The 25,731-nt window shown below is 40.7% G+C and overlaps 1 long non-coding RNA gene across 2 annotated transcripts; it reads left to right on the forward strand.

Annotated features, from left to right (window-relative positions):
• The first annotated feature begins 1,553 nt into the window (after positions 1-1,553).
• LOC135311718 (uncharacterized) lies at positions 1,554-25,731 on the forward strand. 2 transcript variants are annotated; one of them, XR_010371305.1, is made up of 3 exons: positions 1,554-1,666; positions 2,075-2,313; positions 21,947-25,731. It is a non-coding gene; the product is annotated as an uncharacterized LOC135311718 (long non-coding RNA). The 2 variants fall into 2 exon arrangements; XR_010371304.1 differs by lacking the exon at positions 21,947-25,731 and adding an exon at positions 18,118-18,179.

Below are 25,731 nucleotides of genomic sequence, written 5' to 3' on the forward strand. Positions count from 1 at the left end.
ATGGAGATGCTACATTTCAATGATACAGAAATATCTACTGCAGAGATCTTGTGAAAAGAGGTTCCCTTTGGATGGGTTGTAGTGTTGCTTATCTATGGGCTTGCTGGCTTCTCCAAAGAATGGTGGTAGACAGCTCAGACAAACCTTCCCTTTATGAAGGCTCCTCATATTCCCATTATACTTCATCTTCTACAACTTGTTAGAAATGTAAGTCATATTGCAGAGAAACTCATTTGCTAACTATTTGCATAACCGAATCAACTTATTTTTCTTCATAGATAGCTAATGTTATAGGCTTGTCTACATTAGGAAAATAGGTCATATTTTGGAAAAGTTAAATTATTAATGGTTCAGACAGCATGAAAAGCAGAAGGAAAAATGGTAATAAAAACTTGATATGTTTCAATACCACGAGAAACTAAAGCAAACTCAGCTTAAAGGCATAATATTGCTGGACTCAAAATCATTAAAAAAACATGAGTAGAAATGAAAAAAAAAATTTGAAAAGTCAGGAGATTAAGAAAAAATATTTAAATTGAGAGAAAATTCTGTAAAATAATAATGTAGAAAAAATGCTAGTAATTTGAGCATTTGTGTTTGCATGATTTGTGCATGTCCCCCTCTTTAAATACATAGTAGCAGAGCATCAAAACCCCCCCAAATTGTGGCTTCTCCTTAACAAGATATTATGCAAAGAGATCAAGAAGTAGTAGGCAGAGCACAGCAAAAGCAGTGGAAAAGATTTGAGTTCATCAGTTCCTAAAGCAAGCTCCATTGCTGCGTGGGTATAGTGCTGGGGCAGGGGTAGGAGCATGCACGCCGCCGGATCCAGCTCCTTGGCTGCAGGCAGCCACTGCTTCGTGGAAGAGCTGGCTAGGGAAACCGCAAGAGGAAAAACAGCTTCACATGGGATTTTCCTCTTAAAGGGAGTCATATTGTGAGAGCAACGCCGTGTACCTAAGATTAAACGTCTTTACAAAAGCAGCAAAAGTAAACAAAAAAAAGAACTGTTAAAATGAAGAAAACGTGGGCAACTAAAAGCATTTAATCTTTGCAAGTGGGTTGGAGGCTGTGGCAGGGAAAGACAAAACCTGAGAAGAGGCATCTGACATTGCTAAAAAGCTGGTGTCGGGTCCTGATTGCACCACGAGACTCTAATTGCTCTGGTGAATTATGCTGGCACCTGCAGGGCCGGCCCCCGTGGGTTACGTGGCAAGGTTTTGACAGTAAGAGTGGCCGGGGCGGCCCCGCGCCGGACACAGCCGGTTCCAGCCGGCTCCGAGGGCGCCACCGCAGGGCCCGGCCGAGCCCCTCAGCCCCGGGCGGGCACGGCCGGGGCACGGAGGGAGGCAGGGACGGGGGGCAAAGGGCTGCCCGGCAGCCGGGGCCGAGGGAAGGGGGGTGAGGAAGAGCCCCGCCAGCCCCGAGGGGAGGAGAGCGGCGGGAGGGGAGGAGGCGCTCCCGGCGCCCCGGCACAGATTCCCCGGCGGCCCCGGGAGGGACCCCGGCGGGGCGGGTGTTTCCCTGCGGCCCCTGGGAAGGCCCCGGGCTGGAGCAGGGGGAAGGGTGAGGGGGAAGGAGCGGCAGAGGGGGGCTGCTGGGGGCTGGCCGCAGGCCCCCATTCCCCAGCCCCCTGCGCTGCTCGGGGCGGGATCAAGGGGTGAAGGTGAGCCTGAGAAACAGGGTGAGGTGGGAAAGTGCTGTTTTAATTTTCTATATTTGTTTTTCATTACCTGAATCTGTTTTAATTGGCAATAAAAGAATTTTTCTCCTTTCAGGTCTATTTTGTGCATGATAGTAGTGGGTGATTTTTCTTGTCTTTATCTTGATCCATGAGCTTTTCCATTGTATTTTCTCCCCCTGCCCTGTTGAGGAGGCAGAGTAAGAGATTGTTAGTTTGGCCCTTAGCAAAGGTTAACCCACCACACCTGAGCAGCCTCACCTGGGACCTCCAGGCCATGTCTCCCCAGCCCGTTGGGCTGGGAGCTCCCTTCACAACTACGTTGTAGTTGTTCTGAGTTGTAGTTCTAACTCCTGAAGGGCCATTGTGCCTATGTTGTAGTCTTGCTTCCAGTGCCGTCTCCAGCCCTTTCTTCTCAGCTCTGACTGGATTCCCTGGATGAATTCTAGACCTGGCTCATCATATTGACTGTCTGGGACTGCGATGGAGCCTGCTGTCATGACCCTGCTTGGGTGCTGTGGGACTGTGCCCTGGTCGGTGAGGGCACTGCCCTGACTTTGCTGGGGTCATCCTTGTTTCCCGCCCATCCTCCGTTACCGGGCAGCCCTGCTCATACAGCTGCTTGACAACAGGTTAGTTAAATTACTAAGAGTGCATCATTCCTTAAGTAGGATTTTTGTCCAAATGAGGACAACAACCATATGCTTTTGGAAAGTTTATGTAAAAAAGCCAAAAACCAAGTTTGAAGGCAAAGCCAGAAGGCAATAAAACAAATACTAAGTGGTATTTTTAAATATGTTATCAGGTAAGCTTGCCAGATGATCTGTAGGGCTAATAGATCAGGATATAAAAGCATGCAGAAATAAAACCATAGCACTTTTTGAATTCCTGTATACTTAGAAGTCTGAGGGACATGGCTGTGTCTGAAATGTTTGGGTTTTTTTTATTAGAGATTCATGAGATTTGTCTTGTGTGAAGTGTTGGTAGAGGAAGTTATGAAACAAAATAAGAGAATGAACTACAAGAAATTAGTAGGTGTGACCTTGTAGCCCAATGAATACAGTATTACTTTTGTTAATAACAGACCAGAGCCACTGTATCAACTCAGCAGAACCTCAGCGCTAGCGCTTCATAGACTTGCTTTGCCTGAGCCTAGAGGTCTGTTTTCTTTAGCTGTAATGGCAATTGTTTAACAACCAAGTGACTATTACCTAACTTGTTTAACGTGGTTTTGTGTGATTTTATCTCTGTGTGATTGTGTGCTCTAGTGCTATTCTTACAAAAAGTAATAATTTATATAAGTAATGGATAGTAATGATAAGTAGTTCTGTGAGAATGGGTTATATATATGATGATAGAATAAAAATGCACTTTAACAGGGTACACGTGTGGCTGATCACAGAAGCTTTTGAGATGTGGGCACATGACGAAACCAGAGGTCCAGGGCTATGAGCAAATGATCAGTAGTCCACTACTGGTCACTAAGGGAATGCAACATTGAAATAGTTTTAGAGCTGAAAAAGGGACCAAAGAATAAGTATTTAGTATATGTAAACCACATAATATATATTAAATCCAGAAATAACATGGAACTGCAGGCTAGTGAAGAAAAAGCAAGGTACAGTGGGTGTTTGAGAGTATGTAAAAATAGGCCATGATGGATTGTAGGATGAGGAAGCAATAACCTTTGCTATCAACATCATAAATGTCCCAGCTGTTATAAGGAAAAAGCTGCTCAGTTCACCTAGATTAATCCTAAACTGGGATCAAAGCAATTCATAAACTTATTAGCGACTTCTGTTAACCAGCTATCATTGTATCCATTTGGAATTAATATCTTTTGTACAACAGATAAGCCAGAATACTATGCATTTTTAAACTTAATAAACAGAAATCTTTCTACAGCTCATTCCCCAAAATGCTAACCATGTGCACTCCTCCCACAGGGCATGCGGGGTGCAGGCTGGGTGCTAGCTGCTCATGGCTTCCCATGGGGAGGACATGCTGTTTAGCATAGGCAGAGGTTAGAGTGCCAGCAGGATGAGTATTGCCTTTTCTACTCTTGGGTATCTTCCTCTCCCTTGTTACAAACTTGTTTCTTCTGTATTTCTCAGGTGAACTCTTTGTTTATTTCAAACTATGTTTACAATTTCCCAGATAGTGTTTAATTTGCCTGATGTTTGTCTTCCTCTAACCTCATCAGAGGCTAAGGGTTATCAGCTGTGGGATTTAATACGATCAGTTTTGGGCAAGCACCCTCCTGACAGCTTTGTGCATTTGATCTGCATGCATGTGCTGTGTACATTAATTCTAATCCTACCCATGTTGTTATTCAGAGCGTTTGCTAAGGGTGGGCTCTGTGAGCATGCCCACGCCAGTGAGGAATTCAGGATGCTGACAATTCACCATAATAATAGCCACATTTGTGCTTGAGGAGCATAAGGTTGGTTATCATAAGAACACAGAAGGAGGTAGATACAGTGAAACCTTCCATAAAGGAGCTTTCTAGTCTTACCATTGAGAACTAACAATATTTGTAGAGTTTGGAGAATTTCTTGTAAAGAGAATAGTAACTTTTTGAACAGGTTGTTGATATTTTAATTAGAGTATTAGTACATTTGTGGCTTTGCATGTAAAGTGCACTTCTTTATCACATGTAGATTTCACGGGGTGTTTGATATGGTACCTCCACCCATAAGTGTAATCTCAATGCATCAGAGGACCAAAAGCACTTTAAAACATTTTGACCAAAGTATTTAAAACAAACATAAAAAATGATTGGGAACAAAATAGTTGAAGTGCTATCTGTGATATATGTAATGTCTCCCTTAACTAGTTCACTTCCAGAAGACTGAAAGGTAGAAAAAAGTGATGCTGATTTTCACAGAGGATTCCAGGAGAGATTAGTCAAGTGGATAAGTGCACTGAGGAAATTAATTGGAAAAGGTACCTTACTAAGCAACCACAGAGCATCTGTGGGTTTTGGGTGCTGAAATGTGATTTCACTAACAATGATGGTTTGAATGGATTGGATTATTTTTTTCATACTTTTGTTTTTGTCTCAATACAAGTGCATGTTAACTTCTTAAATGCTATTGTCCTCTGTGTGTGTGTGAGAGAAATAAATCACTACATCCTTCATTCTGTATTGTGGCTAAAACACATTACTGAGAGTCATACATAACCAAATCTTAAAAACAATGACTTGAGTTGTCTTCTTTAGCAAGCTAGGTCTATTCTGAGTATATTTCTTAGCCTTAAATCCACTGTGTCAGTGCAAAGAACCAAATGTTTTTGAAAAGTTATTCAGAGGACAAGAAAAAAGTCCTAATAAGCATTTCAAGCTGTCAGCATAGAGCATCCTGCGCCTTATCAAAACACTACCCAGTCTGAGGAATCTGCAAAGACATGCAATGTCTCTCACTCTGGAAATTTATTCCTCCCCTTCCCCCTCTTCAGGAATTGTTGCATTGTCATATTTATGTACAGGCATGAGTACAGTGCCTTTTTTCTAATAGAGATGAGTCAAAGAGAAATATCTTGCATTTGCAAAAACAGCTGTGTAGTTCTTTGTTAGTGGAAGAATGAGTTCCATAGGCTTGGATTTTCCCCACTCCCAGAAGGTTTTGTTAATTCACATGCAGTCGTGGACCCCCTTCCAGCCTAGGAATTAAGTGTTACCATTTCTTGTAACAGGCCATGAGTTTTGTGCCAGTCAGGCTATACCTGCTCGGGCCTTGGGATGTGTCAGGCTATGTCTGGACTAGCTTTAGCTTGTTTAGCTGTAACAGCAACAGTGCAAAGATCAGGTAACTATTAACAACCTTGGTTTAGGTTTTGTTTAGCTTTGTGCTAAACAAATGGAATAACAGTAATTGCTATTACATGTTTGTAACTAATATGTTGCAACTAATAGACAATAATAACAAGTTGTTATTCTGTGTAAAATGGGCCACATATAGCCTTAGAATAGAATGCAGAACCGAGGGATACAGCTAAGGAATGACAGCAGGGGCCTACATGTAAGGGTGATAGCCCCAGGGCTATAACAATTTACTGATGCCCAGCTATAGTTGCCTGGGGGGAATGTTGCCCTGGAAGCTGGGCAAAGTCAGTTTCATGGATAACAAAGGGAACAAAGAGCAAATATCCAACCTAAGCACCACACACCTCAGTAAATCTGGGTGTGTAATGCGGGATTGCAAACCAGTGGTAAAAAAACCCAGCAAGGTGGAGCACGTTAGCAAACATATTAAAACCAACACAAAACAGATGCTAAAGTGACAAAGAAGAAACCATCAACAGCATACTCCTTCTGCAGCAGGACTCACCCTTGAAAACACTTTGAGTGTAAACAAGTGATGGGAATGAATGCAAACCACTAAGTAATTGGGATGCAACAACAAACTAGTAACAACAGGTGAGCTTTGCACATAGAGTAGGATGTTGTTTTGTACAGATGAAGCTGAGTTAAAAATCCCTAGTTCTTATCCTAGAACATTAGTGGAAAGTCAATACTAAGTATGAAGGACTGGATGGTAAAATTGCATGAGGGAAGAAAGAAATACTGTTGCTTTTTCAGGTTTTATTGGAACATAACTTCTGCCTCCTTGAACCACTAGAAGTAAATACCACTTGAAGTAGACTGCAGATTTTCACAGTGCTAGTCTAATTTACTTCATGATCTATGGTTAAAAGCGAAAAAAATCCAGACGTCATCCACTGCTAGCACAAAAAGTAGTTTAGTGAAATAAAACTAGGTTGAATAACAAAGGATCACTTTATTTTTACATTTGTAAGTGCTGGTATTTGTAATGTTTGAATCTACAGTATTTATTTCAGTATAATTTTCTACAGAGATTCTACCACTTTCACAGAATTAACCCTGAACTTCACAGAGTTCATGGAGTCAGTTATTTCAAATTCCACAGTTGATTCAAATGCCTTCCTAACTGTATGCACATCCTCCCCATGTGCTGTGAAGAGCAAAGAAGCATATGTTAATCAGGTTGACACTGTGTTAGAATGTTAACACTCAAGGAAAAAAAGGAGAGCTTACCGCCTTTGGAAGAAGGGGCAGGTGACTCAGGAGGACTACAAGGATGTTGTGAGGTTATGCAGGGAAAAGATTAGGAAGGCGAAGGCCCAGCTGGAACTTAAACTGGCCGCCACCATTAAAGATAGCAAAAAAATGTTTTTATAAATACATCAGTGACAAAAGGAGGGCCAGGGAGAGCCTCCCTCCTTTGTTGGTTGTGGAAGGTAACCTTGCCAGGAAAGGTGGGGAGAAGGCTGAGGTACTTAATGCTTTCTTTGCCTCAGCCTTTAATAGTCAGACTGGTCATCCTCGGTGTTGTCAGGCCCCTGTGCTGGGAGATGGAGATCATATGCAGAATGAAGTCCCAGTTGTTGAAGAGGTGGCAGTCACTGACCTGCTCCTTCACCTGGATGTTCACAAGTCCATGGGGCTGGATGGGATCCACCTGAGGATACCGAAGGAGCTGACAGAGGAGCTCACCAAGCCACTGTCCATCATTTATCAGCAGTCCTGGTCAACCGGGGACGTTGCAGATGACTGGAAGATAGTGAATGTGACGTCCCTCTACAAGAAGGGTTGGAAGGAGGATCTGGGGAACTACAGGCCTGTCAGCCTGACCTCGGTGCCGGGAAAGGTCATGGAGCAGATCATCTTGAATGCCATTACGTGGCATGTGCGGGACAACCAGGGGATCGGGCTCAGCCAGCATGGGTTTATGAAAGGGAGCTCCTGCCTCTCTAACCTGGTCTCCTTCTATGATAAAGTAACCTGCTTAGTGGATGAGGGAAAGGCTGTGAATGCTGTCTACTTGTACTTTAGTAAGGCCTTTGACACTGTCTCCCACAGCATTCTCCTGGAGAAGCTGGCTGCTCACGGCTTGGACAAGTGCACTCTGCGCTGGGTTAAAAACTGGCTGGACGGCCGAGCCCAGAGAGTGGTGGTGAATGGAGTCAGATCCAGTTGGCGGCCAGTCATGAGTGGTGTTCCCCAGGGCTCAGTGTTGGGGCCTGTCCTGTTCAGTATCTTCACTGATGATCTGGATGAGGGGATTGAGTGCACCCTCAGTAAGTTTGCAGATGACACCAAGCTGGGTGGAAGTGTCAATCTGCTGGAGGGCAGGACGGCCCTGCAGAGGGACCTGGACAGGTTGGATCGTTGGGCCGGAGCCAACGGTATGAGATTCAACAAGGCCAAGTGCCACGTCCTGCACTTTGGTCACAACCACCCCATGCAACGCTACAGGCTTGGGGAGGAGTGGCTGGAGAGCTGCCTGGAGGAAAAGGACCTGGGGGAGTTGGTTAACAGCTAGCTGAACATGAGCCAGCAGTGTGCCCAGGCAACCCTGCTCCTTTTTTTGTTTCAAAAGCTGTAATTTGGGCTTTAGTAAGCAGCTGACCTAGTACTCTGTCCTTATATAGTTCCAGTTTGAACTCCCAGTCTTCACTAAATTGTTTTTAATACTAAAGGATACAACTTTTAGGCATAGCATTATTATTTGGGAATTTAGACTGACTTATTTTATGTTAAATTATGTATTTAAACAGCTAAACTTTGTTTTCATAAGTTTTTGCTAGGCTCAGCTTGCCCACTGCTCTGTTAGTTACAAACTGCTACTACACATTATAGGGCATTAGACTCTTCTCTGCACTTAAATGGAGCTAGAGTTTTGTAAGAGAAATAATACTCATAAAATTCATGATTCAGGTAAGCAGCAAGAAATCACAAATGTGGCTTGTCATACCCTGATAGACTTACATGTTTATTGTGTTTCTGTAAAACCAGATGTGGAAAATGGTCAGGGGAATATACAAGTAATCAGCTGCATGCTGTTTGCTCTGGTTGTATGCAGGTGAGATTGGCAGTCACCACCCCTGGTGTTGCAGGGGGATTTTATTTTTCTGCATTCCCGCTCCACCCCCTGGGCCCCTGAATTCAATTCTAATCCCCATGGAAATATAAACTAAAAAATTAATTATTACACATTTCCATCCTGCCATGCTATGGTCTTTTTTATCATTTACTTCTATTAGGCAAATTAGGTATTTTAATTTAGGTTAATAGTGACAATGCGTATTGCCAATGCCTAGTGGGTGAACTTGCAGGTAATTCATTCACTGTATATACTGACCATATCTTTTTCCACATATAATCGTCGTAATGAGGCTGTATACTTAAGTCCCAAATTTCATTACTATTCACTGTTTAGTTAGCACCCATGGATGCTCACCCAATTTCAGTGCATGAATGGAACAACACTGAATCTACCTCTAATGTGAATCATGTTATTACTGTAGCCAGGTCCATTCAGGTCTTGAATAAGTGGCTGATGTAGTTGCCAAGCCACTCTCCATGATAGTCATGGCAGTCAGGTGAAGTCCCTGGGGACTGGAACAAGGGGAACGTTGCACCCATTTTTAGAAAGAGTAGAAAGGAGGGCCTGGGGAGCTACCGACCTGTCAGCCTCACCTCTGTGCCTGGGAAGACCATGGGACAGATCCTCCTAGAAGCTATGCTAAGGCACACCGAGGACAGGGAGGTGATTCGAGACAGCCAGTGTGGCTTCACCAAGGGCAAGTCCTGCCTGACCAACCTAGTGGCCTTCTATGATGGAGTGACTACATCAGTGGACAAGGGAAGAGCTATGGATGTTGTTGTTGTTTGTCTGGACTTCTGTAAGGCCTTTGGCACGGTCCCCCACAGCATCATTCTATCTCAACTGGAGAGATACGGGTTTGAGGAAGGCTATTGTCCCACTGTACTCTGCACTGCAGCCAGCCTCTACCACTACTAGAAATGAGCACCTACTAAACAAGTCTGATTTCAGTTTGCTTCTGTGATACACAAGGATTTGGGATGTTAGACCACTAGTATCTGGACAGAAATGTCAGTGGCAGCGTTCGTATGAAATTGATAAGGCATTTAGAAGAAAAAGCAGCTGATACCTGTTGTATCTACACAGGTAAACTCAATAATCTTTTTTTTTAAAGCAAAAGGGTGTACTAATGATATACTGTGTGCTGTCCAGATTAAATAGTGGGTTTGGTTTTTTTTTTTCCTCCCTGACTGAATAGGGGATATCTCTGCCTTTCCTGTTTTCCATCTCAGTGTGTTATGATCCTGCAGACTGCAAAGCTTACTCCTTAAATTTGATGATGTTATAAATTTTATTCAGTAAATTACCCTGAAAAAAATATAAAATTAGCACTTGGAACTAGCACCTAAAAGAGACAGTTTAAAATCTTCGGCAGGAAAGCATAAAATATAACTTATTTTAAAGAGCTGATAAAAGTTTTTGTGAGGTTTTTTTGTATGGCTATAAATGTGGACTATTTGGAGGAAACAAATAGAATACGCCTGGAGAAAATGGGCAATGTAGGATACACAATATTAGTAGTTATCCAAGAACATTTTGTGATAACTGCTCTTGGACAATTCATTGCAAAAACTCTGTCAACAGTGCTGTGAGCTCATTCATCAAGTCAAGTACTACTAAAAGCTTTGTAGTTATGGTAAGGATAAATTCCCATATGTGAGAATGATCAGTGAAGGAAGAATTGTTTTGTATTACTGAAAGAAAGTTAAGATACTGAACATAACATTTCAAAAACATGTCTTAGCTTCAGTTTACAAGTTCTAGCTGTGGTAGCCAAGGATATGACAAGCCTCAACTTGCTTTATAAAATTACTGTTGGATACCTACCCAGTATTCTTTCTTCTCGCTGAGTACCTGATAAAGAAATTATCACTTTTGCTGGAAGAAGTATTTTTGGTTCAGGTAATCATTGAATCACTGACCGAGTGATGTCTCAAAATTTTGAAGGAGTTTTTAATTGTCCCTAATTTGTAACTTTTAGGAACTAGAGATTCAGGAGTCCTGATAAAGCAATAGGCCAAGTCTTACCAGGTATTGGTAGATAGAGGTATTATTACCAGGTATTATTGAGGTAGAGCTAATTGATGCAGATCAGTCCCACAATTCGTACCTCAACACCAGTTGGACAACTGGAGGACTAGTTGTGTGAGTTCCTCATTAGGAAGTCATAACGACAATAATTTTTCCCACACAATTTATCACATCAGAACCTGCCTTATCATTACTGTATTGGAGATGGGCTAAAAACCCATCAGGTTAGGTGGTTTCCTCTGTCTGAGGATCCTTAGGCATGTGCTCACAGGCTATTCACTCAGGTCTGATGGAAATTGGAAAATCTGAGTCCCTTGCCCATAATCTGGAGAAGTTTAAAAAATTTAAATCATAAAATTATTTACAGGGAAATCTTTGTTATTGGAGGACCAAGACCCAGGAGTTTAAGGACACTGATATATCAATGACTACAAATAAGAAAAGGTAAAACTTCTCAGGAAAATCCCCACTGCGTACATTTCTGAGACTTCCGCATCCTTACATGTGATGTTAAACTTTTCAGACCTTTCAAAGTGTGTTCCCTCTTTTTCCAATATTAAGACAACCATAACTGTTCAAAGCAGCATTCATGTTAGATGTTTCTGAGGAGTAGAGAAACAACTTTTTTTTCTGAATGGACTTTTCTATTTTTAATGCTTATCTGTGTGGTCTTATTAACCGCACAAAATCTTTTATTGGAGAGAAAAAAAAAAGGTATATGCTAACAGAACCTTCTGTTTTGTAGTTTTTTGAGACATTGTCTTTTATTGTTTCTCTTCAGGTACCTTGACTTGTGCTGTCTGATTGCTGGTTCTTCCCAATAGCTCTGGAGTATTTAGATGCAAGCACTTCTTTTGCCCTTCGAAGAAGCAGGGTCTTTTCTGTGGGTCTACATTATTTAATAATAACAAAAACTAACAAGGAGCATCCTCATGGAGAACTGTTTTCTTCGTATGTCATTGTACACATGTGTGTTGCCTTGTAGCCAAGTTCAAACTCAAGTGTCAAAGCTACTCCTGTCCTACAGTTTCTTGTTTAGAATTTTTTCCCACAATGTTTATAAAAGTAGGATAACTATACTCATCAACAGTGGTGATTACATAGTCTTACTTTAAAATGAGTTTTAAGTTTCCTGTTAGCATTTGAGACATTTTAAGAATCCTGTCCTATAATTTAGTATGTCCCCAAAAGGACCCAGGTTTGTCCCTTCTTTCCTCCTTTCAGAATATTCTTTTGACACTCATAGTGTCTCTTTCCACAGGTCTACTTGGCTGTAGATAGAAGTTCAATTTGCTACAGAACATTCCAATTTGGAATAGTTCTGAGTTGTTTCATTATCCATAATTACTATGATTCATGCTTTTTGTAATTTTTGCTCTATCCTCTACATTTCACTAATAATAGTATTTCTGTAAAAGCAGAACAATAATTCAGAGCCAGTATGTAACTTTTTCCCACATAGTTTTGTATTCATTTTAGGCTATTGATTTAGAGTTTCTTTGAGCATCTTCAGAGTCATAACACAAAACTGTGATTTTTGTTCTACTACTGCTTTATTTTTGAATAGTATCAACATTATTTCTTTATTTCTGAAATTTGCCTACTTGCAAAGAAAAATAGAAGTTATTGCTTACCATTTTTTTTAATTTCTTGCCACTGATTTTCTGTCTTCATAGACTCCTACTTGATAGTAAAACATTTTTTCAATAATGTCTGTGTCAAACTTGATATGTAACTAATTATATTTTTATAGAATATTAGATAATAGGCTTATTTTTCTTCAGCAGTTATGAAATCACCTTGTTTTCCATTTACATCTTTCTCATTCCTGCTGTTATTAAACACTGTGTATGATATGGTCATAGCTGTGTTTGGTATGTTTAGGTTTTTATTTTCATGTCCTTTATTGTAAGTTCAGACATCACACTAACTTGCAGTTCAAAAGAAATAAGGGTTTCTGTTACATTCAGAGTGGTAGTATAGTTAGAATTAATATACTTAACAGAGGTTGTTCCCTGGAAAGTTCTCACAAAGTGGTTTTCACTGTGGACTGTTTCTATAGGCTCTTTCCTTATAGCTTGATATCTTCAGGCTTTCCTGACCCCTCTTTCTTTAAAAAAAAACCAACCACCCAACCAAATACAAAAAAACCCCACAACCAAACAAAAAAAACCAACAACAAAAAAAAACCACAAAACCACAAAAACCCCATACAAACAAAAAAATCTACCACCAAAACCGAAGCAAAGAGCTTTTCTCAAAAAGCTGAGTACTTCATAGGTCTGTTTCCTTGAAACTAATTCTGACTGCATTGTTCAGGCTTCTCCCTGGTTTAAATTTTATCTTGCATCTCTGTTTCTGTGGTTTTGTGAGTAGTTAGCTGGTAAGCTGTTTTCCCCTCCTTTTGTGTGGTAACTACTCATTCCAGTACCATGGATTTTTTCTATACCACATGTAAATGCCATGGATAGAAGGAATCAGGGTGACTTAAAAAGGGGAATGTATGTGCTGAAGTCCTTCATTAGACTGGTCAGCTGGTTTCAGTGAGAAGAGTCTACATCTCACACCAACTGTTCAAATCCCATCTCTTGGTCTTTCAGCTACAATGTTAATTACTGTCATTTCCCTCTCTAGCCTGTAATACTGTAGGCTTCATTGTTGCTAGCCTTCTGCTTCTGCCGTCTGTATTGTTTGTCAGGGTACACAACTTGCAGGTCTCCTGTCTCTACATTTTGCTTTGACATTATATAAAAAGCTGCTGACATCTTTTGTTGTTGTTGCTGTTGTTACACAGCAGTTGTTACACAAGTCTGTCAAGGAACCACATCTACGTATTCCTAGCAAACTGTAATTTTTTGCTTCTGAGACCTTGAGGGGGGGAGGGGCAGGACAGGTAACAACAACTACTTTGCTTTTTTTAAAGGATGTTTTTATCAGGTATTAATCAACATATGTATTGGCTCTGTTTCTCTGCCATCTAAGCGAATACAAATGAAAATCCATATCCTTTGCACTTGCCTGTTCAGGTGTGTTTTTCTCCATTTTATGTGATGCAGATTATTCTCACCCAGGTATGTTCCAAGCAAATCTTTCTCTTGAGCTTCTGGTATTTCTTATTCAACATATTCAAGTTCAAAAATCCTTATAAGAATTTTGTACTTTTCTTGGACCAGAGAGCAAACGTTTCCCTATCAAAAAGTTATATGCCACTTTTGGGTTTTTACTTGTCTCCCAATAGCCAGCCTGTCATTCCTTTCCTATTGAAACAATACTCACTTTGAATTTAATTCAATGCTTGCTACTGTAGCATTAGGACTTTAGCATTTTATTGGTACCTCCTCTGCCTACCGTAATACTACCTAATTTAACTTTTATAACTATCTTTTGACTTTATGAAATGCTACCTAAGCTGACTCTTAGCAAAAGAAAACAATTCATCTTTGAAAAGTATATAAAACTGTTTGGGACAAGTCTGGAAAACATCTGGGAATAATTCTAAAAATGTGATTGTTTCTGTCTTCAATTCTGCATTAGAATAGGCAGCAATGTATAAAATTAAATTAAAGGAGGCTGGAAAGCTTAAGAACTTCCAGTACAAATAGGTCAGGAATTGGTCGGAGGAGTTACCTGTCTTCAGTTGGGTATCAGGAAAGATTTAATGTGTCAGAAGTATAACAAAAGGAAAAACCTATAGCTGAGTAAGGAAACACCATCACTGGAAAAAATGCTGACAGACAAAGGAATTACACTTATGAGTAATATATTTCAAATACTGCAGCCTGTTTCTCCCCATCTCAGAGGTAAGGCATAAATCAGATGTGTCTAAAGATAAAGAATGCATACTTAGGAAATATGCACACAAGACACTAAACTTACTCCTGTAAGTTCTGTCTATCTTCTATCTTGTCTTGCATTCTTCTTGTGTCTTTTTTTTTTTTTTTTAATTGGAAAAAAGCCTTCAAACATATCAGTAGCTCATTATGGAGACCTACCATCCCTTTAGGTCCTTGTTGGAGCTACTGAGTTAGTTTGGGCTGATTTGCTGAAGTTCCTATCCTGGTTCTGGCCTGAGGGAGGGGGGAAGAGTGGAATTTCCCTTTCTAAGAAAGTAAAGCCTGAACATGACAGTCAAAGTGTTCATTTGATGAGAACTTGAGAAAGGACGGTGCTATACCTAGCCTGGTGGCTGTCACTCTCATATCCTATCATGTAGTTTTAGGTGAGAGTATTGTTGTTTTGCTGTATAACAAGTTATAAAAGTTCTGTTCTGTGAAAATTTGTTCCATGCCTGGCAAAAACTTCATATTTAGAAAAGCAGTACAGCCTGCATAGAGGAATTATTAACTTTGTTATTAAATGTTTCTGAACGGAAGTGCTAGAATAAGTGGGATGAATTTGCTTCTTCAGTATTCCATTCAATAAATTTTACTGGCATGATGGGTTTTAAGATCTGGCAAACTGGGTGTAATATGTAATATGACCCTCCTTTGAATGGAATTTTTAATCATGTTTAGAGTTATCCTCAAGGGTGACAGAAGCAGCTTGCCATATAATTAATATTAGCTCATCTATAGATTGTATCCTCAGTATTTTTAATTCATGTTCTAACGATTAGACCAGATCTCTATTCAGTACTCAAAAAATGTTTTGCCTTTGTCTTCACTGGCAACCTCTCTTCCCACACCTCTCAAGTGAATGGAACGCAAGACAGGGACTGGGGGAACAAAGTCCCTCCTGCTGTAAGAGAATATCAGATCTGTGACCACTTGAGGAGCCTGAATGTACATAAGTCTGTGGGACCTGAGGAAATGCATCCCAGAGTCCTGAGGAACCTGGCTGATGTAGTTGCCAAGCCACTCTCCATGATAGTCATGGCAGTCAGGTGAAGTCCCTGGGGACTGGAACAAGGGGAACGTTGCACCCATTTTTAGAAAGAGTAGAAAGGAGGGCCTGGGGAGCTACCGACCTGTCAGCCTCACCTCTGTGCCTGGGAAGACCATGGGACAGATCCTCCTAGAAGCTATGCTAAGGCACACCGAGGACAGGGAGGTGATTCGAGACAGCCAGTGTGGCTTCACCAAGGGCAAGTCCTGCCTGACCAACCTAGTGGCCTTCTATGATGGAGTGACTACATCAGTGGACAAGGGAAGAGCTATGGATGTTGTTGTTGTTTGTCTGGACTTCTGTAAGGCCTTTGGCACGGTCCCCCACAGCATCATTCTATCTCAACTGGAGAGATATGGGTTTGAGGAAGGCTATTGTCCCACTGTACTCTGCACTGGTGAGGCCTCACTTTGAGGACTGTGTGCAGTTTTGGGCGCCATAGTACATTAAGGATATAAAGCTACTAGAGAGTGTCCAGAGGAGGGCCACAAGCTTGGTGAAAGTGATATCCTGAAGAAAATGGAATTTTTTGATTTTTCCACTAAGCCATAATAATGAACTCTGTGAGCCTGGCAAAACAGAATTTGACAACCAGAGAAGGGAACTGAGAGATAGGGAACCACTTGTTTTAGGACTGTATCCTTGAGGAGAGCTGAGAGACTGATGAAAGCACGCATCCCTCCTCAGAGGACGCTGAGAACAGGGTGATAAAGTATATAGTCAAGGAGAACAACTAATTGGGATTTGATAATTAAAACAAAGTGCCCTTTAGGTGAACTGCCCTCATTATAATACTAAAAATCATGCCCATGGGCCAAGAACATCCCCCTCAGATAAGCCCCTTACTCTCTGAGAATGCGTGGTAAATTAAAAGAGACCTGTACCTTTAAGTTGAAGCAAGAAAGAAATTAACCAATTGTTAGCTGAGGAGTGTGAATTTTAGCTGTGACTGACACATTTAACTTAATAATGCCTTGTAGCTTCCCAGTGCAGTGTGCTAGTTTTGTGGAGTTATCACTAGCACCAATCTTTGCACAAATATTAATTGAATACAGTTTTTTACAATGAGGGTGGTGAAACACTGGCACAGGTTGCCCAGAGAGGTTGTGGATGCCCTGTCCCTGAAAACATTGAAGGTCAGGTTGGACAGGGCTCTGAGCAACCTTATCTAGTTGAAGATGTCCCTACTCAGCGCAGTGGCGTTGGACTACTTGACCATAAAGGTCCCTTCCAACCCAAACTATTCTATGATTCTATAGGCTAATCTAGCTTCCCCCCAACCTCCCCCCACCCCTTATTTTTTTTATCTCCAGTGGAACCTACTCTTAGAGCTGCTCTGATCTGCCAGCCTGTGGAGGCTTTCACCCAGTGGCAAATCCTGGCACTCAGGTATGTCATTGACTGTAGGCTGAATGCTTTGCAAGTGGGTAGTATTTAAAAGGAAAATCAAGAAGGTAGACTTTTGATAGGAGATGTGTAGCAGAGTTACTGTTCTGCATTTCCTGACTGCGTTTTCTGCTGAAACCCTCAACCTGATAACCCTGAACTGGGTTATCAGGACAATTTTATATAAACCTACTAAATCTCAACACATAAAGCATTTGATTTGGGCATCCCCCACAGGATTTCTTGGAAAAAACCCAAACAACCAAACCCTCTGCCCTGACTGTAGATAAAAAGAAAAGCTTTTAGTGTCAGAGAATCAGGTGTTCACTGCATAGCATTGGGTGCTGGGGCCCCACTCACTCTTAAAGTGTAAAGCATGTTAAATGACTCTTCCTCTTCATCCTCTAAATTTTTGTGTGCTGAACACTGTTAATAGCTCTCCAAAGAAAGCATGTCAGACTAGTCATGGACCTCATTCCCGGAGGCTGTTGAGGTCACTGAGATGATGTTCACTTACTGCCGTAGGCATTTGGCTGGGCCCAATAGTTACTTTCTTGAGCCCTTAGAAGGGTATATCAGATCTTTGTGAAAAAATAATTTTCCACTGAAGTGTCCCCAAAGTATTCTACTTTTTAGTATTGACAGCTGTGATATCTGTGAAATGCTGTCGTGAGAGAATGACATCCTCAGTATCAACTGGATGCAGAAAGGTCTTTTTCAGTTCAGAAATATTTCAGGTCAGCAAAAAGCCTAGATTACACAAAAACAGATAGAAGGTTATGACGACTTTTGTGTATCACACCAAAAGTGAATAAAATACATCAATGAACACTCCTCTTAAATAAGTTTATTTCAGTGTTTCAACTACAGTGACTGATAATGCAAAACAGTAGGGAATAAAATGGTATATGTTGCTGTGAATGTATGCTTATTATTCCTCTTGTGTTACACCCTTGGGCTTATTTTATGTTCAGAAGGTTTCAATAAAGACATTACTTAAATTTCAACTCTTATGCTATAATGTCACTAACCTTCTGTCCAATAAATCAAAGTTAATCATGGGATGAACTCTGCATCTCTTGCCTGGGATTACTAATAATAGCTCTTCCTTAAGACAATGCTGGAGTTGTTAAAGAATCTAAGATGATTATTTGAATTATTCTGCACATGACCTCCTGCAAGAATGAAAGTTGCTGTTTTTCAAGCATTTGTGTTCTTAAACAGATAATGAGATGCCTTCTTGAAGCTAGGGATTACAAAGCACAGAAGTGCCAGCAGTCATTAACTGCAAATGAGTTTATTTTCTCCAAATAAAGAAGAAAATCAAAATAGGTAATACATCTCTTATGTATCATTAAATTGACCTCTGGTACGGCACTGGGCTTGTGGTTTTTTTAAGTGTTCTTGTTATAAGAGACATTTGTTCTAGCATACAGACTATTGGTCTATATCTCTCTCTGCCTCTTATGCTTTCCATTTTCTATACCTTTGGTATGGGAATACTTTGCTGCAATGTAAGTTGCAGTAGAGAGGAAGTTCGGTGAAGGAGAGTTCCTAATCAAATTAGGTTATTATCTTTACAAAAAATCCATGTGCAAGAACATAAAGAATCATACAAATGTTTTAAATAATTATTTTTTTAGGGGAAACCATTTTAAGATTTCTATTCAGATTAATCTTTCTGACATGGATAAGGACAAGCAGTAAATTCATTCTGGTAAAGAAAGTAGACCAAAAAGAGAACGAAAGAAGTGTATATGAATGCCACAGCTAAGAACTCAATCATCTTTTTTTTTTTTTTTCACTGATTTTAGATATTTTTTAGGTTAGGGAGTTCTAGTCAGGCACCCTGACTAGATATTGGTGCTATCAATATTCCCTTGCTAAATCTATCATACTTATTTCATATTCTGACTGAGGGTAGTTGAACACTGGTGTAGGATGCACAGGGAGCTGTGGAGTCTCTGTCATTGGAGATGTTCAAAACCTGGCTGGACATGGTCCTGGGCAAACTCCTCTAGCTGACCATGCCTGAGCGGTTCAGTTGGAGTAGATGATCTCAAGAGGTCCCTTCCGATATCAACTATTCTGTAACTCTGTGTCTGTAAAACAGACTAGTGTTGCTACTATTAAAGTGGTTAGGGGCCGTTGATGAGTGTGGAATGTCCACAGATTCAATTGAATGCTTGCGAATGGGTGGATGGGCTGTATGAAGTGAAATAAATGTGTCAAATGAGAATTATGGCAGATAGGGTCTTTTTTGTTTATGGTGTCTTCCCCTGTTCCACCCCCTTTCCCTACCACTAACTATGTGAATTGTTTAAACCTGTCATGGGGCAAAAGGGAGTTTTCCTATTTCCAACAGGGTGCGAGGTCATGTAGAACCCTTTGGAGGAAAGGGGAAATGCAGCCACCTTGGGAGGCCCATTCAGTCCAAGGACATTTCTGTTAGCTTTGTGCTGTGCTTTGGAAAGACACAGTAAGCACAGGAGAGTGTTTTTTCTAGATCTTTTGTTTTTAATTTGTCCCAGCAGACTGGAGTTTTTCCCTCCGGAAAACTAATCTTGTTCTGATAGCATTTTAATGTTGTGCTGCTTTAGCAGCTGGAAATCTTCCTGGTTTGCCTATTACAAGGAAAAGCTAGAGATAATTTCACCTTCAGAGTCCTGCTGACCAAGGTTTCCTCCACAAGCATAGTGAGTAGGGATCCCAAAAGACGGTCCAGATCCTAAAATAAAGAGGATATATTTTCCTTTAATAGCTCATACTGGTGGGGAAACTATTTATTACTTCTCTGTGAAAATTGTTACCACATGAAGTGGAATAATATGCTGGTGTTCCCAACTAAGCTGGCCTTGTTAGGATTTTAAAGAACAATATCTGCTAGTGTTCAGCCCATAAAATTAGTCTAGACTAAATCATGAAGCTCAAGGAACTTTAATTTGTTAAGTGATGCATAATTGACCTTTATGATGATTACTCTCAAAGGGATGTGTTTATGCCAATTTCCTCTGTAACTCTGAGGTTGACTGAGTTGTTGCAACATGTGGATTCTGTGATAAATGAAGGAAATTTTCGTTTGTTCTGATTATGTCCCATTATGCTGAGTAGCTCCCACATGCCATAATTTCGGTATTTTTTTCTTGTATTCCTTTACTACTATCCATATGTAATTTTTTCTTTTATTCCTCCTCTGAATAGCTTATCCTTGTCAAACATAAGTCCCTAGCAATATCTGCGTGCTCTTTGACTGAAGCAAAGTTTCATACAAACTGATGTGAAGTGTCCTACATTGCTGATAAAACTTTAGCCCAGACAGAATGATAGAATCATTTAGGTAGGAAAAGACCTTTAAGATCATCACATTCAACCATTAGCCTAATGCTGCCAAGTCCACCACTACTGCCACATCTACATGTCTTTTAAATAACTCCAGGGATGGTGACTCAACCACTTCCCTGGGCAGCCTGTTCCAATCCCTGAGAACCCCTTTGGTGAAGAATTTTTTCCTAATTTCCAACCAAAACCTCCCCTAGTGCAACTTAATGCCTTTTTCCTCTCGTCCTATCATTTGTTACTTAGGAGAAGAGACCAACACCCACCTCACTACAGCCTCATTCCAGGTAGTTGTAGAGAGCAGTGAGGTCTCCCCTCAGCCTCATTTTCTCCAGACTATACAACCCCAGTTCCCTCAGCTGCTCCTCATAAAACTCATTCTCCAGACCCTTCACCAGCTTTGTTGCTCTTCTTTGGACACACTCCAGCACCTCAATGTCTTTCTTGGAGTGAGGGGCCCAAACCTGAACACAGTATTGGAGGTGTGGCCTCACCAGTGCTGAGCACAGGGGCACGACCACCTCCCTAGTCCTGCTGGCCACACTATTCCTGAGACAAGCCAGGATGCTGTTGGCCTTCTTGGCCGCCTGGGCACGCTGCTGGCTTATGTTCAACTGGCTGTCCACCAGCACCTGCAGGCCCTTTTCTGCCAGGCAGCTTTGCAGCCACTCTTCCCCAAGCCTGTAGCACTGCATGGGGTTGTTGTGGCCCAAGTGCTGAACCCAGCACTGAGCCTGGTTGAACCTCATACAATTGGCCTTGGCCCATTGATCCAGCCTGTCCAGATCCCTCTGCAGAGCCTTCCGCCCTCAAGGAGATCAACAGTCCCACACAACTTGTTGTTGTCTGCAAACTTACTGGGGGTGCGCTTGGTCCCCTCATTCAGGTCATTGATAAAGATATTAACCAGAACCGGCCCCAATACTGAGCCCTGGGGAACACCACTTGAGACCAGCTGCCGACTGGGTTTAACTCTACTGAGCACAACTATTTGGGCCTGGCCATCAGCCAGTTTTTTACCCTGTGTACAGTCCATTCTACCCTCCTATTCAAGCCATGAGCAGCCAGTTTCTTCAGGAGAATGAGATGAGACAGGACATTTTTCTTTTGAAAATCCACTTGAGTTCCCCAAGTTCCAGTATTTGAATTTAGGAATTGAGAAGCAAGTTGCACAAAATACATGGAGAATACATAGAGTAACTTAAATGTTTTCATATTGTTTCATATGATAGAGACATTATTTGTTCTTTTAAATGTCATTTTATCAGTGCCTTACCAATTAGCTACTTTAATAAACTGAGGTGAAAAATGAGACCTTTATCTTGCTTATCCTGTGACACAGGGTATAATAACTTACTCGCCTAAGATGGTGATATTATGTTGCCATTCCAGGCATATGTTTAACACTTTCCAAAATCTTGTTAAAAAACTCGTTCCTGTCACGGATACCTTAGTAAGTCTCATTATATTATCTGCCTTTTAAATCTTCCATTTTTTTTCCATACACATTTGCCTTTGCAGTGCCTCAGAAAACAGGATACACAACAAAAACCTTCCATATTTTTGTTATTTAATATATTAGGCATAATTGTCTTCTGTTTTATAAACTCAATTTTTAAAACACAGTGAAAAATGCAAATCATATTAGTTATCAGTCCTTGGTAGGAATAAGGAGACAAATAAGATTTATTTTGTTGGTTTTTTTCTCTCCTGATAGGGTATGAAGAATGGTATAAAAAAAGTGAACCACAGAATTACAGCAGAGCTGAGGCCGTCATCGTGTCCAAACCTCCTGCTTGAACAGGGTCATCTACAGCCAGTTGCTCAGGACAATATCTAGATGGCTTTTGAATATCTCTAAGGATGGAGAGTCTTCAACCTCTCTGGGCAACCTGTCCCAGTGCTCAGTCGCCCTCACAGTGAAAAAGTTTTTCCTGATAATCAAACAGAACCTCCTCTCTTGCAGTTTGTGCCCGTTGCCTCTGATCCTGTCACTCTGCACCACTGAAGAGAGCCTGGCTCCATCTTCTTTACTTCCTTCTGTCAGATATTTATAGACATTCATAAGATCCATCCCCAGCTTTCTTTTCTGTAAGCTAAACAATCCCAGCTGTTTAAGCCTCTTCTCACAGGAAAAATGCTCCAGAACTGGACCCAGTTCTCTAGATGTGGCCTCAGCAGTGCTGAGCAGAGAGGAAGGATCTCTTCCCTCAAACTGGTGGCAAAAGTCTTCCTACTGCAGCAAAGGATACTGTTGGCCTTTTTTGCTCTGAGGGTGCACTGTTGGCTCATGTTCAACTTGGTGTCCACCAGGACTACCAAGGCCTTTTCTGAACATCTGCTTTCCAGCCAGTCAGCCTGTAGTGTATACTGGTGTATGGGATAATTCTTTGCCAAGTGCAGCACTTAACTCTTCCCCTTGCTGTACTTCATGAGGTTCTTATCATCCCATTTCTCCGGCTTCAAGGTCCCTCTGGATGGCAGCACAACCCGCTGGTGAATCAACTGCTCCTCCCAGTTTTGTGTCATCTGCAAACTTGCTGGGTGTATGCTCTGTCCCATCATCTAGATCATGAATGAAGGTGTTGAACAGAATTAGACCCAGTATTGACCCCTGGGGTACACCTGTAGTTTCTGGTGACTTACAAATGTGTAGTTCTTGCTTTCTGTTGTATGATTGTAATGTTATTCCAGGCTTATACAGCCAGTTTGCATGTGGTAAGTAAAATGAACTTGCCTGGTACTTCCATGTTCAGATGGACTCACCCAGATCCCTTGTGCCAAGATAGCTTGTTCCAAGATGTCTTAGTGTCTCTACTGCCATCTTTGTAGTACCATGTCATGGTTCAGCCTCAGCTGGCAACTGAACACCATGCAGCTGCTTGCTCACTCCCCCCCACCCCTGCGGGACAGGGAAGAGAATCGGAAGAGAAAAAGAACTTGTGGGTTAAGATAAGCACAGTTTAGTAATTACAATAAAATAATAATTATAATAATGATTATGATAATAATGACAATAATGTTAATATAATAAAATGGAAAAGGAAGGGAAAGAAAAAAAAAGAAAAAAACCCCACAGAAACACGAACGATACAACCGCTCACCACCCGCTGACCAACGCTGCCCATCCCCAAGCCGCAATTGCTGCCTCCCTCCCCCTGGCCAGCCCCTCCCAGTTAACATACTGGGCATGACGTTACATGATATGGAATATCCCTTTGGTCAGTTTGAATCCGCTCTCTCAGCTGTGCCCCCTCCCCTCCCGGCTTCTTGTGCACCCGGCAGAGCGTGGGAAGCTGGAAAAGTCCTTGACTAGTACAAGCACTAACCAGCAACAGCCAAAACATCTTCGTGTTATCTCAACATTTTTTTTCATGCTAAGTCCAAAGCACAGCACTGTGCCAGCTAGAGTGAAGAAAATTAACTCTATCCCAGCTAAAACCATGACATACCAGGAGCTGGCTGGATTATGTCATACTACCCTTGGACTAACTCTTGCCCTTTAATAAGATGACTCCTTTTACCATGAGTGGCTACCACATTGGTCACAACATGTTAAAGGCTGTGTCAACACACAGATTTCATGCATTGTGGAAATACGTCACTGTGTACATATCTCCTGAACACTACATAACATACCAATAATACAGAATACAGATTCAGTTGCTTATTTACACATTTTCTAAATGAATTCTCTATTCAGCTTTTGTAAGTAATGAGTCTTTAAAGTATTAGAGAGTTAGTTTTATCAATTCACTGTGGTAGATATGAACCAGCACCTCTTTTGCCTAGTCTCTGAGAACTTTTGACCATGGAAAAAGTGCAACCTTTTAAGTCTGATTTTGATAGCAGTTACTTCTAAGTACTCATTATGCATGTTTTTCAGTTTGTATTTTGGCAGCACTTGGAGAGAAAGTCTCAGAGAAGACAATCACCTGCATTTAGTACACTCCATCTGAAATCCAGTTCTTTAATATTCAAACTTGGTGTTGAGATGCCTATTTCTGTGGATATCTAAATGTGATAAAATGTGTGCACATGTAGCTAGAATATTATACTTCTTGAATAACTAGAGAAAAACAAGAATAATTTAGCAGTCTTTCTTTGATGCATGTTACCATTTAATTACTTGGCAAATGTTACAGATTTGGTGAAAATTGTACTGTCATAGTGGTATCCTGACAAAAAGTCATGTTCCTACTGAAGTTAAAACATATCAGTTTTGATTACATATTGTTATCAACCCATATATTGCTAATCTAAAATATACTTTTAAAATAGAATGTTTATTTGACTTTTGATATGAGAATAACATTCAAGAGTTATGAATTAATTTATTTAATCACAGTGGCTGTGCAAAAACTGAGAAAATTGATTTTTAATTTATATGTTAGGATAGGGTAGAACCTATCGAAATTCTTAAGCTGTTAGATTTTGTTCTCATCTAGCTCTAGTAAACAAGTTGGGGTTTTTTAATACATTTGGAACTCTTTGAGCATGCTAACATTTCCTTGTGATTAGTTTTATTGCCTTAGGGAAAATGCCTGAGTTCAGTAGCTGTAATCGAATGTGTTCTCGTTTAAATTTTTTTCGGTGTGATAATGTTGCTTAGTGTATGGACATAGAGAGGATAGTTTCAGATTTTGTTCATTGTAACATTTCCTTCCTTTTAATTCTGACTGTGTTGAAATCTGTTGAAAAGTGCTGCTGCAGGCATTTCAAGTGATAAAAAAATAAGGATTAAAAAAACCCAACCACTAGTAGTATTTTTATCAAATTGTATGAGATTACCATTTATGCAAGTGACAAGATACTAAATACTAAGCTAAGGAAATACCCTTTTCTCCAGAGCTTTTTAATAAAGAAAATCTATACTCCCCTACTTGCCCCTCCCAAATTAGTCTGTAACCATTACCTGTTACAAAATGTTGTGCCTTGTCTTAATCTCTGACTAGAATAAATAATGTCATTCTTAATGCAGAAGCATCTGGTACTCTGAAGCAAGTTTTTGTCAAAAATATATGTGCCCTTGAGTAAAATCCTGGCAGTCACTCTAATAAATATAAGCTCTGTTTTTTATCAGCCGTATGTCAGGCTGGAGTATAACCTTCTATGGGGCTATGGAATTCATTCGCTAAACTACATTTTACATTGAGAGGAACCTGAGGGATCAAATGGATTATGCAGTTGTAAAGGATTTTCTTTTTATTCTAGATTAGTGCTAAGCCAGACTGCTTCAAAAATGTGGAGTAGCTCCAAACTGAGGGTATTTGTAAACACACTAGAAACTTGGAGAGGTGCCGGCTGCTATTTAACAATTACACAGAAAGAATTAGATTTAAAAAAAAAACAACAAAAGCAGCCCATTTGCCTGCTCTTATTTCTGCATTAGGTGCTTTTGTATTGCAATTTCTTTATTAAGACTAAGTGATATCTGTTCATTTTGACTGTAAGAAGGCAATTTGTGGCCTTAACCATTGAAGTTCTGCTCACAAAAAGACA

This window comes from Phalacrocorax carbo, chromosome 2 (genome assembly GCF_963921805.1).
Source record: "Phalacrocorax carbo chromosome 2, bPhaCar2.1, whole genome shotgun sequence".
NCBI classification, from domain to species: domain Eukaryota; kingdom Metazoa; phylum Chordata; class Aves; order Suliformes; family Phalacrocoracidae; genus Phalacrocorax; species Phalacrocorax carbo.